Source organism: Nicotiana attenuata, unplaced genomic scaffold, assembly GCF_001879085.1.
Source record: "Nicotiana attenuata strain UT unplaced genomic scaffold, NIATTr2, whole genome shotgun sequence".
Taxonomy (NCBI): domain Eukaryota; kingdom Viridiplantae; phylum Streptophyta; class Magnoliopsida; order Solanales; family Solanaceae; genus Nicotiana; species Nicotiana attenuata.
The window spans coordinates 58,883-77,181 of NW_017673787.1; the positions used below are offsets into that span (position 1 = coordinate 58,883).

Sequence of the window (18,299 nt, forward strand, 5' to 3'; positions counted from 1 at the left end):
ATGGAGCAAATTCAATGGGACGGGTTTTCAATTCTTTGCCCACAATCATACATGAATTTGATCGTGTCGAGACATAGAAATTTTACCACTTCAGGTGGTTATAATTTCTTACAAACTCCATTAGAGTTGTAATCAAACTTTGTTGTCTTTGCTTGTATTTAAAATCAAAGTATAGAATAAAAGAGAAAAATACGGTAAAATACTTACCTTAAATCCAGAATTTAATCATGAAGGAAGTTCATGGAATAATTGACAATCATTATGCTCAATCCCAAAGCTTCTACTCAATTGGTTAGAGGCTCGTGCTGATAACGTGTTATAAAACAATAAAAGAAGAAGAATATTGCAGAGAAAAATAGGGAGAGAGAATTCTTATTGATTTTTGGGATGAATTACAATGGAATAGAACCCTTTATAACATGAACAACCTTTTAAAAGAATAAAAGAAGCTTAGACTATAAAAATGGATAAACACAACGAACTCAACCACCAGTCAGATATTTTAAAATAAAACTGAGATGGGGCATTCCGAGAATCGAACTCGGGACCTCTCGCACCCAAAGCGAGAATCATACCACTAGACCAAATGCCCAACTTGTTTCGTGTTTTCTCTGAAAAGCTTATTCTTCAAGTTACTTTCAGTATCAACAAGTGAATTTCCTAGAAAACAATTACAGGGACTTCTAAATTCATCTCAAACATGAATGAATTGTTAGAGAAGGAAAAAGAGCAAAAACATAACATGACAAAAATGTTGTAATATGCCTAGGATTAGAGCTAGACAAACACAATTAGGAGCAGAGGCGGATCCAGGATTTGAAGCTTATGGGTTCCTACCGTAATTTCAAATTAATACGCAATAATAACTGGGTTCACAGTTAGATATTTATAAATATTTAGTGAATTTTTTAATATAAATACAACGTTTACGCAAGAGTTACTGGGTTCCCGAGAACGCGTATCTCATGCTCTAGGTCCGTCCCTGATTAGGAGAATTCGTTTTATGATATACTAGTGTTAGAACCCGCGCGATGCGCGAATCATTTGACGGAATAGTTATCTTATAAAATTATGATCTAATATAACATATTATTTTAATAAATAATAGTTGTACTATTTTATTATTTAATGTAGTATACATAAATATAATAAAATTTACACAAAATCGAAGGATACAAAGCATTATAGTAATCAAATAAATTGTTCTTGTGTATTCTTCATTAAATTAGCAAGTACTTAGTACGATACGTTTACGAATGTGATTTTTTATTAATTTGTCAATTGGCTTAATATTTTGATATTACTTCTCTTCTAGTAGGACATACGTATATATTTTCTTATTCTGGAAATATATATTTTTATACTTATGTTATACTGTTTAAAATTCTTCAATTGTCTAAATTTATCAATAATTTTCTTGAGTGTTATTTATTTATATTTTATTTATTAATTAATTCAAAATATAAAAATTATAAAATTATCTTTATCCACCTCTTTTCGTACATTCATTTTTATTATAATATTTGATTAGTTTTCTCATTTTATATTTACTAAAAATTTAAATAATATCATTTTTTACTAAATAATTTTGAATTCATCAAAAGTATAAAGAGATAAGCCTTTTATTATTTTTATAGAAAACGTACTAATATTTTTAATAATTAAAATATGTTTTATATAATATATTATCTTATGTATAATATCCTAATAGTTTCTTTATATTATTATTTTTTTCATTATGAAATTATGAGTTCTATTTATTAATTAAACTTTCCTACATGAGAAATTTAATTAGTATATGTATTTTTAAGATATCATTTGCTTTTTTTTTTTTAGTATTCTTCATTTATGACTATTTTTTTAGTATTCTTAATTAGTTATGATTTTAGTATTCGGTTGATTGGCACTCCTGTAGGCTCATCTTGCATACAAATTCTGGGGGTCCCAAGTCCTGCATCCACCAAGAACATTTCTTCCCTTAAGCGTAAAACTTCAGATTGTAAGGCGTTTCCACTACATAAGAAAAAACTGGAATTAGATCTTGGAAATGATCGACTCAAATAGATGCTCATCATAAGCTTTTTTTTCCTCCTCTTCGTCTTCTATTGATCAGAAGCATCCAGCAGCGCCACGCCAGTAGAAAGAGTGTTGCTACTAAGCTAAGCTGCTGTTGGGGAACTCGGTATAAGCGATTTTCCGCTTCCGCCTTTCTAGGCTTCACAATAGCTCCCCCTTTTCTTTTCCAATTCCTTCTTTTCGTTCTACTTAGGTGGAGCAATCCGAACTCTCGACAGAATATAAAAGAGGACCACAGGCCTGTGTAAACACCTCAACGAACTCATGTGGACACTCCTCAGCCCGAGGACAATCTCTCAAATACACATGTTGATGTTGTTGACCCGTTTTTCTTTTCTTTGCTGATTCCTCTCAATGAAATTTTCCATGTTGCACTAAGTTACTTACGGATGTATGCGTGCGGTCCGGGAACACTTTGGGGTGAACACCCATCCGAACAAGTAGGGTCAATAGTTCAGCATTTAGGCCGTAACATTTAGCAACAAATAAATATTTAACCCAACAAATGCTCTCCGAACCAAGCTAGATAGTCTCCTATCACTAGGCTCACCAACCAACCTGGACTTTTTTTTTATTATTCCTACCGGATATCAAAACAAACCATAAGGATTGTTTCCAGCCATGAGTTCCCCTATGACATAAGCGCTCTTGGTGGGCCATTCCATCAAATCTTCGAGAAGGGGCCCAATCTCGTATTTGATGGTCGGCGTGGCGATAGGCTTCATTTCTACGACTGCCTTCCCAGCCGTTGAAAGACTGAGCGAGAACGGTAAGGGGCGCACAAACAAAGTCGTTGTGCGGGGATGCGATTCGCAAAGCTGGGGCAAAGAAAGCCGTCCGACCCTACCGAAGTACCAAAGGCTTTCGAGGCTTACACCTCCCTATTACAGGACCTAAAAAAAGGCTTTCAGTAGCGCCCTTAGAATCTAATTTGAAGCGCCAGTAGTTGTAGTTGTGGCCACACCAACCCTTAAGTTCTTATCGCTCCGGATTCCGATCTATATGACCTCCAGGCGGTACAAAGTAAACCTCTTCCGTAGAAGCAGGTAGTAACCTAACCTTTAAGAATTTTTTCAAGGGGGGGACCTTCTGATCTATCAATGGAAAGATCTCCATGTGTGGCGTGATAAGGAATCCTAGAAAAGATCGATTGAGACTCCCTCCACGGTCCCACGAAGATCTCTACGTACTTGTCCAAGATAAGTGAGATCTTCGGTCTGCGTGCCTGGGAGCAGCTCAAACAAAGAAGAGTCTGGTCCGGTCTGAATTCAGGCATGGCCCGCCCGTCTGCTGCTAGGTCCGGAAATGGCGCCGGGCGAGGGCGCCGCTATGCCCCTTAATGAATCGAATGGTCCTTTGACCTTCGTTTGATTCCGACGGCCGGTATAGATCTCATGAGACCCGCCCACTATTACTACGAAAAAAGCCCTGCCCTTTCCTTCGCTACTAGGAAAGTAAGCAACTTCTATTAGCGCCGGACCTTGAGTCGAATTGATCGTGTCATGTGCAACGTCCATCAATGATGGTTCATTAATGTCCATTGATTTAGACTCCTTCCCCCTTCTCAACGTAGAAAAAGATCGAGAGGGGCCCGAAAGCCCCCAAAGAACGGAAACGGAATTCGATTCACTCCCCATTCTCTCTTAAATAAATAAAGCTCGCCCTGGGCCGGGTCTTTCCCTGTTGTTCTGTTCCCGCCACGAGAAAGACGCACGGAAGAGGTATTCCCAGCGCGCGGAGGATCCGTTGAGAGTTTGTCTCGGTAGGGAACTGTACGATCTTTTCCCCTATTGTATTGAATCAATAAAAAAAAGAGGTCAGTGCTACGGCCCCCTATTGTTTGATCCAATATTGACCGGGGACGAGCCCCCACTTCCATAGATCCTTGGTTTGACCTCCCGTAGTGGTCCTTGCTTTTAAGAAAGCGGAGCGGGGCCAATTTCTCGTACTTGCTCAGTGTGCCCCCCTTTCTTCGAGTGCCCCGCCCGGTTCACTGGGCTGTTGGCTTACCAAGCACTTGCCCGCTGCTCCTGCCGCCCGCTTGGCGGGCGGAGCGCTCGTTATCCTGACTTTTCTCTCTGCAGGGGCCCTCCCATTGCTATAGCCATAAGCTATGGCAGCTCCAGCTCGCAACCACAGGGGCCCGCCCCGCGATGCCAGAGTGGGCTCATCGGTCAGCCTCCATTCGAATTATGTTAGGGGGTCTTTCGCTTTTGCCATATCTAGAGAGATACTACAAGTCCTCCGTCCCAGATTCCATCGCCGCGGCCATCTGGTTCACCGGTACTCCAAAAAGTCTCATGCTTACGTTACTGTTATTGATGGTTTGATTATCTTGGACCACGAGGACCCCAGTCGTGCTTCTGGTTTCCATTCCAATCATCATATTGATGATAAATCTCCTCGTGCTCTGCCATAAGAACTTGGAGTCCGTATCATGGTGAAGATAAGGTAAGGCTGTGATTCTTGCTACAAAAAACAGACCGAACGCCTTCGAGTTATTGGCTCGTCCAACCCGGCAGCATTCATGAGTCGCTAGTTCAACTGTCCCTCGGAGACAGGGTCGAGAAGTACCATGCATGGTTGCCCCCCGTCCTTTCTTTCTATCAGTCTCACCCAGCAAGCCACCCCAACCCTACAGCCAAAAAAGGTAAGCGCCTAGCACGAGCCTTATTTATTAGTTTAGTAAAGTCAAGCTTTGGCTCCCTAAAGACTAAAGAAATGCATAAAAAAAGGGGGGGACTTATGCAACGGGCTATGCNGACTTATGCAACGGGCTATGCCACCCAAACTAACTGAGGGAAGTCGCATCCGTCCCATCGCAAGCACCTATATATATATATATATATATAAAGTTGTTTCTTGGTCCAATTTGAATGAGTAGAATATTTTTTGTATTTTCGTTTTTAATTGATAATTATAAGATATCTATATTTATTAATTTAAGTAGTGTAACTAATTAATTCAAAATTTAAAATTCAAAAAAAAGTTAGTTAGAAAAGTATTTTAGTTTGTCTTAACAATACCACTTGGCTTTTTGTGGTTATGACACTTGTCTTAATGTAGTGCTTTTGCTTCTCCTATTCTATATAGATAGATATGTACAACCACAAGTTTTGAAAGATTAGAGCTAGACAAACACAAATAGGAGAAGTTCTACAAATACATACATAAGAGAATAAAGCGAAGATAAAGCTGTGCCAATATTATTTCATGATACGGCGTAGATTCAGTAGAACAACACTTGCACATTTGCACTTAAAGTAGTGTACAATATTCCCAAAATTTAATGTGGTAGAACTGAATATCTCAAGCTAACAAGAAAATAAGTGTTGTTCTATTCATCGACTAAAGCACAACGAGAAAACCATAAGGTTCGATGGAATGATAAAGATTTTTAGATTATCATTTAAACGTTTTGTCCTCGATGCCTTTTTGGTAAGGAGCACTACATGACCCTCATGTAGACTTTTTATGATACGAATTTGAACTAATCGCATTAATAAACTCTGCATATCAAATGATTAATTTAAAAAATGTGAGTTACAGAATTTCTTATTGGCTAATTCAATGTACTTTTGCTTCGCATATAAGAAATGAAAAGTGTGTAGAAAAGTATTCCAACTATGTTCTTATTAGCGTATCTCTTCACCTTCTTTTCGTCCTTTGTTCCTACTTCTCTCCTTTTAAATTAAATTCACTATTTTAGGACAATCAAAAAAGAAAAAAGACTTCTTTTCGTACATTCTTTTCCTCCAACCTTACCAAATATGTTATTGTTTTACTTATTCTTATCATGTTTTAAACTTTCAACTTCATATTTACCGTTGTTTACAGAAATGCTCTATCATTAGGAAAAGTCTCGTTCCTCTTTCTTTTACTACTATTATTATTACTAAAGAAGATAAATTAGCGCTCCCCCAAAAAGTTTTGACAAGATCGCTTGCTTTTTATTCTTCTCTCCCAAAATGATCACTTTCTTATTTACAAATAATACAATATAAACACTTTAAATAACGGACGATATAAAAGCTAATGTTCTTCTTTCCTAAATTTGAAATGAGGTATAATTCCTCAAAAAGAGGAAAAAGAAGAAAGGAGCGCGCTGAGGGGCCTATGGAAAGGAATAGTACTGTAGTTGTACGTTATGGTTACAATAAGGGGTGCATGCAGCGGAGATTCGTAGGTTTTAATGGGAAATGGACCGCATCAATTTCACTCCCAAATAATAAATAAATGAAAAAAGGGGGAATAAAAACAATAAACAGAAAAAAAATGCATTTATGGGAACTCGTGAAAGAAGTGGGTTATAGCTGGCAAAGAGTAACATTGGACGTCAGTTTTTTCTTTTTTTTAATTTGAGTATTTTTTTAAAAAGTTGCAGTTAGGCCCGTTAAAGACAGTGCACACGTCATTAGCAAACTGACAATTGACTTGTCTTTTGGTCCCACCTAACAAACTTCTTACGTGGCACAATGGAAGTCATGATTTGAGCTGTAACATGTCGGCAGTTTGGTCATCAAAGAGCGGTATCTACGTGGCACTTATTGGGTCCCACTTTCACAACTGTCCTTCCTAGAGGGAATTCGGCGCCATTTTTTATGGCTTTAGGTTTTGAGGTTTTGATTAGAGGGACACCAATAATTTATGTGAGAGAAAAAGAAAGATAGCCTTTAATTTGGAGAAGGAACCATTAACATTAGCAAATTATGATTTATGATTAATTATAAAGTTAGACTACCATAATGTATTTGTTAGGTCACTGACTCAAATGCAACTACTTTTCTCTCTGGATTTATATTACATTTTTCTCCCCCTTCTAATTTGTATGGCATAAAGAGAAATATCACATTAATTAGTTATAGCCTGTTTGGCCAAAGTCTTTTTTAGGCCAAAAGTATTTTTTTTTTTAAAAAAATTAAGGTATTTGGTCAAGCTTTTAGAAGGAAAAAAAATGCTTTTGATGAGAAGCGGAAGTAGTTTTTGAGAAGCGGAAAAAAGTAGCTTCCCTCCAAAAACACTTTTGTGAGAATCACTTTTGAAATAAATACACTTAGAAGCAGTTTTTAAAAGCTTGGCGAAACACTAATTACTGCTCAAAAGTGTTTTTCAAATTAATTAGTCAAACACAAATTGCTTCTCACCAAAAGCACTTCTTTGAAAAGTACTTTTGAGAAAAATATTTTTCAAAATAAGCTGATTTACTGAATTTACACATCTTCAACTAGAAAAACATTCATGGTTTAAATGCCTTTACTGAAAAAAAGTTACATAGGTTATGTAAACCAAAAAAATCAAAATGATAGAATTAGTCCGTAACAATGTGAGTACAATCAGTTATGGAGGCTCTCAAAAGAATATGGTCAATGTTAGAAAAATACGAATAAGAACACAATAAATTTGGCTTGAAAAACATGAACGAAGAACACAAAATGAAGGCTTAAAACACGTATAAAACGCTTGCTTAAAAGCAATATTTGCTTCCTTTTTTCCTTCATGAGACAAGTAGCTTTACTGTATTTGACAAGTCTTTCATATTTCTTCACTAAGCAAGTAGTAAAGAAATTCATCTTAGAGAAGCAAGAACTTGAACTTTGTTGCGGAGAATGGTTGTAAATAAAGAAACTTTCTCTATAAAAGGGATGTCTAAAATTAAAAGAAGTTGAATACAAATAATAAACTGTTATGCTCACTGAAGAATACAGCTAGTGCAGTCCTAAAGGATTGGGGACGATGAACAATCCTTGAACATATATGCACAATCAAACTGACGAATAAGAATTGACGAAATAGAATATGATTTATTGGTAGCATACACAATTTCTCTGAGATGATTACAATCAATGCCCCCTTTCTCTATTTAACCTCTGATCCCCTTCTCTAACTAATGCTAACTGATTAACAAGCTGACTCCTAACAACTTCAACAACTATAACCAACTATTAACTACTTTTATAGTGAAAAGACTATTATGCTCTTAGGCTACCCCTACAGCTATAGTTCATAACAAATTCCCCCCACTAAAAGAGTCCTTGTCCTCAAGGACTGAAATGAGGGAACTGCTGAGAGAGTGAATGAGTATCCATCCAAGTATTGTCTTCCTCTGGGCAGTTGAACCATTTGATCAATACTTGGTCAACCTGTTTCCCTCTGGATTGGACTGATCTCCTGTCTAGAATATCTTCAGGCTCCAAGACAATGTGGCCATGAGTTGACAATGAGACTGGTAAGTCGGAAACAGCAGCCACGTTCCCAATGTATTTTTTCAGGTGTGACACATGAAAAATGTGGTGGATCTTAGCCTGGGGTGGAGGTTCCAATTGATAGACAACTGTGCCCACTTTCTACAGAACTTTGAATGGTCCAAAGTATTTAGGATTAAACTTGTGATAAGAGTGTCATTTCAGGGACATTTGCCTGTAAGGCTGTAGTTTGACAAAAACCAAATCCCTTATCTCAAAGTTTATGGGAGATCTCTTCTTGTCAGCCTGGGCTTTGATCCTACACTATGCCAGTTGCAGGTGATGCTTGAGAAGCCTAATAGTTGATTCTCTAGCTTGCAAACTCCTATCCACTTGATCAACCATGGAATGATGAGCTACATAGGGTAAGTGAAGTGGTGGTTTTTGTCCATACAGTGCTTCAAATGGAGTCATTTTGATAGCAGTATGATAGTTGGTGTTATACCACCATTTCGCAAGGGATAACCATTGTACCACTCCTTTGCCCTTTCACTTCACTTGCACCTGAGATAACATTCTAGGCATTTGTTCACAGCTTCTGTATGCCCATCTGATTGAGGGTGATAGGCGGTGGAATGATGTAGTTGAACTCCTTGCTCTTCAAATAAGGCTTGCCAAAACTTGCTTAGGAATATAACATCTCGATAACTGACTATAGTTTGAGGTAGCCCATGGAGTTTATAGACATTGTCTAAGTAAGCTTGAGCCACTATAGGAGCTGTATAAGGGTGTACCAATGCAATGAAATGAGCATATTTGCTCAACCTGTCCACTACTACCAAGATCACAAATTTGTTGTGTGCCTGGGGAATGCCTTCTATGAAATCCAAGCTAATGTCTTGCCAAGTTTTCTCAGGAATAGAGAATGGTTGTAGTAGGCCTGGGTATTTGACATTCTCCCCCTTGCACTTTTGACAAGTTTCACAGCTCTTGATGTGATTATAAATGTCCTACTTCATCTTCTTCCCATACTATAGTTGACCAACCTTGAAGATAGTGGCAGCTATACCTGAATGACCCCCAACCGTTGAATTATGCAAATATTGTAGAACCTCCTCCTTGAGAACAGGGTCAGGACCAATGACAATCCTTCCCTTCCTGTACAAGACCCTAGCATGTAATAGGTATATTGGATTAGACAAAGGCTCTACTTGTAGTTGAGTTAGCAGCTTCTGTGTATGGGGATCCCCTGTATATGACTGTTGGACCCTTAGAAGAAAATCAGAAGTAGTAGTAGTTAGCATCTGCAGCTGAACTTGTGCAACGGAGCATCTTGATAAGGCATCAACTGCTATGTTGTCTTTCCCTTTTTTCATAAAGTATAGTCTAGTCATACCCCATTAGCTTGCCAACCATTTATGTTGGCAAGGAGTCGATCCTTTGTTCGAATAAGTATTTGAGGCTCTGATGGTCTGTCCTGAAGGAAATGCCTCCCAATTAAGTAAGGCCTCCATTTGTCATTTGTCAATGACAGTTACAATGACCAACATTTCCTTTTCATAGACTGATATCTGTTGATATTTTGGACTCAAAGCTTTGCTTATGTAAGCTAAGGGATATTTAGCCTACATTAACACTGCCCCAATACCCACCCCACATGCATCAGTCTCAATCACAAACTCAAGAGAAAAGTTTGGCAATGCTAGGACAAGGGCAGTACTCATAGCTTGTTTCAATTTCTGGAAAGTTTTAGCAGCTTCTTCTGGCCAACCAAACTTATTTTTCTTTAGCAATTCAGTTAGAGGTTTGGCCAGCGTTCCATATCTCTTCACAAATCTCCTATAATAACCTGTTATCCCTAAGAACCCCCTAAGTTCCTTAAGGTTTTGTGGGATAGGCCAGTCCCTCATCACCTGTACCTTGCCAGGATCAGTGGTCACTCCCTGTTGTGTGATAATGTGACCCGAATACTCCACCTCAAGTTTTCCAAAGGAACACTTACTGAGCTTCACAAATAGGTTGTGTTCTTGTAGGACATCAAAGGCTTTTTGTACATGAACTAAGTGTCTAGACCATGAGGGACTATAAATGAGAATATCATCATAGAATACTAAGATGAACTTCCTTAGATAGGGTTGAAAGATCTTATTCATGAGGCTTTGGAAGGTTGAAGGAGCATTACTGAGGCCAAATGGCATTATTACAAACTCATAATGGCCATTATGGGATCTAAAGGTTGTCTTCTCAATATCCCTATCATCCATTCTATTTTGATGATAGCCTGGTCTAAGATCCAATTTTGAAAAATATTTTGATCCCCCTAACTCATCTAGCAGTTCTTCTATCACTGGAATAGGGAACTTATCTTTTACTGTACAGTCATTTAACTTTCTATAATCAATGCAAAGTCTCCATGTACCATTTTTCTTTTTAACCATAATAATAGGAGAAGAGAATGGGCTTACACTATGTCTGATGATACCAGATTCCAGCATCTCAGCCATCATCTTCTCAATTTCATCCTTTTGGCTTGCAGGGTATCTATATGGCCTCACATTGATGGGTGAGACTCCTTCCTTCAAAATAATCTTGTGGTCATGAGCTCGATGGGGTGACAGGACTGTTGGGTTCTCAAAAAGGGGTGCATACTGTTGAAGCACCTTCTGCAGATCCTCTGAACTCTGCACTTCTTGAGAATTTGATGTTACCCTTGCTTCTTGCACTGAATTTACTTCCTGAGAGGGTTGAATAAACACCATCGACATCATGTGAATTTGACTAGGCTTGTTAAGTACCTTTTGCATTCGAACATCAGCTACTATTTAAAGCCACAGGTTGACTACCTCTCAATGACACTTTCCTTCCTCCAATCTGGAACTCCATCTTCAGCTGCTTGAAGTTCCACCTTATATCTCCTAAAGTAATGAGCCATTTGATGCCTAATACTACATCATCTCCTCCCAATGGAATAACCAACATATCAACTTTGAAATCCACTCCTTGCATCTTCCAAGTGACCCCCGCAGTCGCCACAGAACTGTAAACCTTACAGCCAACTGCTACAGATATAGAAAATGAGGGAATGGTTCCCAGTCTACAACCCAATTTCTTGGCTACTGCAAGGTCCATGAAATTATGTGTGGACCGTGAATCGATTAGAACATGAACCATTTTTCCTTTAACAACTCCCTTTACTCTAATTGTTCTATAGTTATTAGTTCCATCAAGGGCATGAACATAAACTTGAGGATTTAAGGTTGATTCCTCAGAGTTTTCGTTATCCTCTAGCTCATCTTCCCAAAGAGACTCCTCTATTTCCTCATCCAATTCTAGAATAAACAATTGCTTTCTTCGACTACACTTGTGTCTGGTGTATACTTTTCATTGCACCAGTAACAAAGGCCATTTGCTCTTTTATCATCTATCCTTAGCTGATAACCTCCTTGATTCTTGAAATGCTGGTTTACTGTCAATCTTGTTGAATTTGCTAGGCCCTGAAGTCCTGCTGCCTTCACGACTTTGATTAAAATTGGAACCTCTAGAACTTGACCCCACGTACTGCTAGGTGTGGTCAGCAATGACCTTGAATTTCTCACTAATGTTTGGGTGTGACCATGCTGTAATTTTAAAGATTGTTCTGCCAATCTTGCTTGGCTATAAGCTTTTATCAATGTTCTTGGTCCCAACATCCTTACTTGGACCTCAATCTCAGGTTTTAAATTGGCTAATAAAATGTTGATGGAGTGCTCTTCCGTCAAATCCACTTAGGATCAGTAATTCATCGAATTTGTCAGGAAATTCTTGAAAACTCTCATTCTGTTTGAAAGCCACCAATTCAGCCATGGAATCTGCATGTTCAACATCTCCAAATCTCAAATACACTGCCCTAACATAAGCTTCCCAATTTGGGAATCTCTCCATTCTGGACTTCATGTACATCTTGTGCCATTGAAGCGCCTTGCCTTCCATGTTGATAGAAGTAGTTTGAACCTTATTTTCCTCAGAAATACGCTCATAATCAAAGAATTGCTCTGCCTTATACAACCAATCATTAATATTTTCCCCATTAAATTTGGGAAAATCGAACCTTTGATATCAATCCGCCTGATTAGGGTTTTGACCTCGAACATGGTTTTTCCCAATTTCAACCGTTTCTGGAGCTGCTTGGAGCGTCAGAGCTCCGTTGTTAGTCGCCATAGCAATTAACATTTGTTTAATTTCCCCCAACGCGTCACCTTCAATACGCACTTGTTCGCGTAACTCCTCCATTTCGCGCCTCACCTCTCCGTTTTTGGTGTTAGATTCCGGCATAATTTCCGGCCGAGAATCGTCTCGCTCTGATTCCAATGTTACATGCTCACTGAAGAACACAATTAGTGCAGTCCTAAAGGATTGGGGATGATGAACAATCCTTGAACAGATATGCACAATCGAACTGAGGAATAAAAATTGAAGAAGAAGAATATGATTTATTGTTAGAATACACAATTTCTCTGAGATGATTACAATCAATGCCCCATTCCTGTATTTAACCTCATATCTCCTTCTCTAACTAATGCTAACTGATTAACAAGCTGACTCCTAACAACTTCAACAACTATAACCGACTATTAACTACTTTTATAGTGAAAAGACCACTATGCCCTTAGGCTAATACCGCTACAGCTATAGCTCATAACATAAACTATTTATAATTTCATAAAAGCAAATAATGAAAAGACTCCCTTTCATTTAAGAAAACACCTTCTATTTAAATATAGCTAATTTTATTTCAACAATATCTAACAGCCAATTAGATAATTTTATTCATCCAATGATGTGGTATAGCTATAGATGAGCTCTAATAATCTCTACAAGTGCCAAATATGATTATTGGTACAGATGGCTACAAACAATTTGCGATTCAAATCATGATATTTGGTCCACAGTGATTCCTTGTGGTCCAAATGGTACATTGATCACATTTGAGTATTTAATAAGAATTCTGTCCAGGGTATTACTATATGGAATGAGTGTACTTTAGGGGAAGAAAAGTATCTCCCCCCCTTATCTTTTGCTTTACATTATTTATGGAGTTGCTATGTCCTAGTTGACATCAGTTAAGAGAATCTTTTTGTTTTCAAATTCTTGTTATACGTTACTAGAAATTTTTATTGAATTTTTCTTTCAGCAAAATCCATAAATTGGGAATAGGACACATCCTTGGTTCCTTCTTGCAGTACTGAGTAATTTAATTCTGAGAAATCATTTAATTTTGGGGACAAAGGACGACCACCCAATTAATGAGTGTTCTTGCTAGTCCAGTAAAAAAAATCTCATGCGTTTGTTTGAATTTGTAAAAATTTGGAATATAATGGCCAATAGAATATGAATTTCAGTATGAATGTAAGAATAGAAGGGGAGGCCTTGGAGCAACGCTAAAGTTATCTCCACAGTCAATAGTTCGAATCGTGGAAGCAGTCACCAATACAAGCATTAGGGTAGACCGTCTACATCCAGCGTGAATACGGGTCTAAGAATGTCTCAGTTGTCTCCATGTGACCTATAAGTCAGATGTTCGAGCCGTTGAAGTAGCCACCAGTGCAAGCATTAGGGTAGGTTGTCTACATCACACCCCTTAATCCTTATGGTGCGGCACTTTCCCGGATCCTGTGTGAACGCGGGATGCCTTGTGCACCGAGCTGCATTTTTTGTGAATCTAAGAATGTCTCAGTGTTTTAAAATAAAATTTACTCCTATATATTTTGAAATTTCAGTAAAGTGTAGTTTCTTCATATTATAATTGAAAACACTTAAAGTCGTAATTAAAACTTACTTATTTCGTCAAATAAAAATAACTCTCCAGGAAAGTATATTTATTTAAATGAGCTAGGAGTAGTTTGTTTTTGTTTCATGACTTTTGAAGTTGAAAGAGATGGTATTGTGGAAAATTGTTCCTTTCTTGTGGTACGGGGCTAAAAGCAGAGCCAATTGGCAGGTTAAAAGCGAGACGCCTAACTTGCTTGAGCGTTACAGTTAGGATGCAGAGGATAGAGACCTACTTTTCAAGTTTTTATTGAAGTAGGAATCAACACTTTGGTCGCACAAAAGTTACACATTCCTCAAGCAAAGCATGCCTAATTTCTTCTCCTTTAGTATGATCAACAATATGGACATAACTGTTGCTGAATTTGATTTTTTATGCATCTCAAATATTCTACTATATACTTGTATTGGGAAAAATCAAGTTAACACATGGAATTAATTATGTGCTGACATGTCAAGACACTTGGATCAATAAAAGAGTGACAGCCGGCAAAGAATAGCTGAAGAGACACGAGCCTTAACAGGCATGGGCAGGGGTTCAAGAAAACAGGAGGGAACGGATATTTGGACCTCTTGTTAATTTGAAGAGACATCGGAGGAATGAACTTAGATAGCAAAAAGTACAGATACGTATTATCCGTAATTAATGAGCATCAATGATGGGAAACGTTACAGAATCTTCACAAAACAGTTACGATTGCTAATTATAACGTTACATTAATGATATTAATTACTCATAATGGCTCTGTTATGAGAGGAAAGAAATGTATTACTTAGAAAAGCTATAAAAGGAGAAGAATAAACATTTGTAAGGGGACAGAATATTATTGGAATACACTGATTTACTTTGCTTTCTTTTACTCAGCTATCGTTTATTTCAACTCTTCTTATTTATTCCAAATTTGATTATCATTAACCCGAGTTCTTCTAAAAATTAAGCTTTGATCCGAATTTTCTATTTTCTGGTTAAACAAATTGGTTCCGTTACCGAGAATCTGATAATCTATTACTTTCTGAATCGGCTTTTTCGTCAAATCAATCATGTCGAATGTCAATGACAACAATCAAGGAGACCATCAACACCAGGTGAATCAGCAAGGCGATGGAACTCCGGTCCCTTCCCCGCGAAATTCTCCTCGACAATCTTGAGAAGGAACTCCTGATGGATCTCAGTCAAATGTGAATGATCAGTTTGAAAAGATGAGGCTATTAATGAAGCTTTGAAAAAGTTAATCGCTCAACAGGTCAGCAATGCTCTTGAGGCCTTCGCTAACCAGCTACCAGTTGTGCCACCAACATCAACTCCAAACAACAACACCTTAGAAAATTCTCGCTCAGGACTCGTTAACTCGGGCAGTGGAAGAACTCCTAGCGAATCTCGTGATGGAGGGTCAGGTAACCCAGTTAATTCAGACTTACAAAATTTAGTACTAACTTTGCAGAAACAACTCAAGGAGCAGAGCGACCGCATAGAGCAAATACCTGGAGTGCCGCCTGTAATCAAGGGAATAGATATGGACAAATAATAACAACAACCTTGGAAGCCAAGTGCTGCTCCTCTACCAATTCCGAAGAAATTCAAGATGCCCGATATTCCGAAATATGATGGAACAACTGATCCACGGGATCAAGTAACTGCATTCACAATCGGTGTAAAAGGCAACGACTTGACCAAGCAAGAAATTGAATCAGTACTGGTCAAAAAATTCGGAGAAACACTCACTAAGGGCGCATTAACATGGTATTCTCTTTTACCCGAAAATTCTATAGATTCATTTGCTGAACTTGCAGATTCATTCATCAAAGCACACTCGGGAGCTCAAAAAGTTGAGAGAAAAATGGAGGACATTTTCAAAATAAAGCAAGGAGACACGGAGCTGCTCAGGCAATTCGTAGATAGATTCCAGCGTGAGAGGATGATGTTGCCACGTGTACCAGATAACTGGGCAGCTATGGCATTGCCAGCAATCTAAATGAAAAAAGTCCAGAAGCCACGAGGAGACTCAAGGAAAGTTTACGAGAATTTCCAGCAACAACTTGGAATGATGTTTATAACAGATACAGCACGAAGCTGCGGATAGAAGAAGATACCATCATTCAATCTCGAAAGGATGAAAGGGTAAGTTCAAGGCGAGCTGAAACTGAAAAAAGGTCCGGAAAAAATAGGTACGAGCCTTACATGGGACCAGCAGGAAGAGACTCACGTTCAAGATAGGAAAACCCAAGGTACGATCATAGATCAAGAGATAGAGAGTCAGGTTCATCATCAAGGTTCGGAAAAGAACGAAATATGCGAGAGACGCGAGATGATGACAAAAGCTCGAAGGCAAAGATCGGCGGTTATAGTTTTAATGTTAGCACATCTGAGTTGGTGGCTGTTTTAAGGAGCATGGGAGACAAGGTACGCTGGCCAAAAGAAATGAGATCAAACCCGAATAGGCAAAATCCTGATTTTTGGTGCGAGTTTCACAACGATCACGGTCACAAAACGGCGGATTGTAGATTGCTGCAAAGTGAAGTAGAACATTTATTGAAACAAGGATATTTAACTGAGTTATTTAGTGAAAAGGAAAAGTAGGCATATATGAAAAATAGGCAGGAGCCCCCAAAACCCCCTTCACCTAAAAGGACGGTTAATGTCATAAGTGGAGGAGAAGAGATCAATGGCGTAACATATACGGCAGCGAGGAAGGTGTCAAAAATAACAGTTACACACGGGAAGCGAGTTCGACAGGTTTTGGAAGAAGATAGCATTACATTTAATGATGCAGATGCAGATGGCATGCTAACCCCACATAATGATGCACTGGTAATATCTTTACTTGTACACGACACTAATGTGAAACGAGTTTTAATTGATCCAGGTAGTTCCGTGAATATCATTCTGTTAAGAGTGGTAAAAGAGATGCAAACTGATGATAAGTTGATACCCAAGGCTCATACATTGTCCGGTTTTGACAACTCGAGCGTCGTAACAAAAGGCGAGATAATACTCACCACATTCGCTGAAGGAGTAGTCAAAGACACCAAATTTCAAGTGGTAGAAATGGATATGGCTTATAACATGATTCTCGGTAGGCCATGGATTCATGAGATGGATGTTGTTCCATCTACTTTGCATCAAGTTATCAAATTTCCATCACGATGGGGGATACGGCAAATCCGTGGTGACCAACAAGATTCACGAAGCATTAATTCTGTGGCAGACTCAAACACAGAAAGGGACGAAAAATAGCAATCACAGAATGCAGTGAGGACGCATCAACACGAACCTCAACTGAAGATAGGCGAACAGATGTAGATTCGAGGCCCGATACTATTCAGGAACCAGAGGAAACAACGATCGAAGGATTGGAGGTTGTGGAGCTATTTGAACATTGGCGAGACAGAAAAGTCTACATTGGAATCAACCTCGGCCCGGAAATGAAATGTAAGTTGATTGAATTTTTAAAAGCTAATGCAGATTGTTTTGCTTGGTCCCATTCAGATATGACAGGTATACCACCAGAGGTAATGACCCACAAATTAAATGAAGATCCATCGTACCCACCTGCCAAGCAAAAGAAAAGGAAGCAAGGCTCCTTCAAGAACCAGGTGATTCAAGATGAAGTACAAAAGCTTTTAAAAATTGGGTCTATCCGCGAGGTAAAGTATCCAGATTGGTTGGCTAATACTATTGTAGTACCTAAAAAGAATGGTAAGTGGTGAGTTTGTGTAGATTATACTGATTTAAATAAAGCTTGCCCTGAAGATTCTTTTCCATTACCGCACATAGATCAACTAATTGATGCTACTGCAGGGCATGAATTATTAAGTTTTTAAGATGCCTATTCAGGATATAATCAGATTAAAATGGATCCTCTAGATGAAGAAAAGACTTCCTTCATCACAGACAGGGGGACGTACTGTTAAAAAGTAATGCCCTTCGGACTCAAGAATGTTGGGGCCACATATCAAAGACCGATGACCAAAATGTTTCAAGAATACCTTGGGAAAACCATGGAGGTTTATATAGATGATATGCTGGTCAAGTCACAACAAGTAAGGGATCATATTCAATACTTGTCTGATACATTTCAGATTCTTCGTAAATTTAACATGAAATTAAACCCTGAGAAATGCGCGTTTGGAGTGTCATCAGGTAAGTTCTTGGGATTTCTTGTTTCTAACCGTGGCATTGAAGTAAATCCCGCACAGATTAAAGCTATTGAAGAAATTCTGGATATACTCACGAGT

At 38.4% G+C, this 18,299-nt stretch overlaps 1 non-coding gene across 1 annotated transcript; it reads right to left on the reverse strand.

Annotated features, from left to right (window-relative positions):
• Nucleotides 1-520: 520 nt before the first annotated feature.
• On the reverse strand, nucleotides 521-592 carry TRNAP-UGG. Its single transcript has one exon. It is a non-coding gene; the product is annotated as a tRNA-Pro (tRNA).
• Between the last annotated feature and the right edge of the window lie 17,707 nt (nucleotides 593-18,299).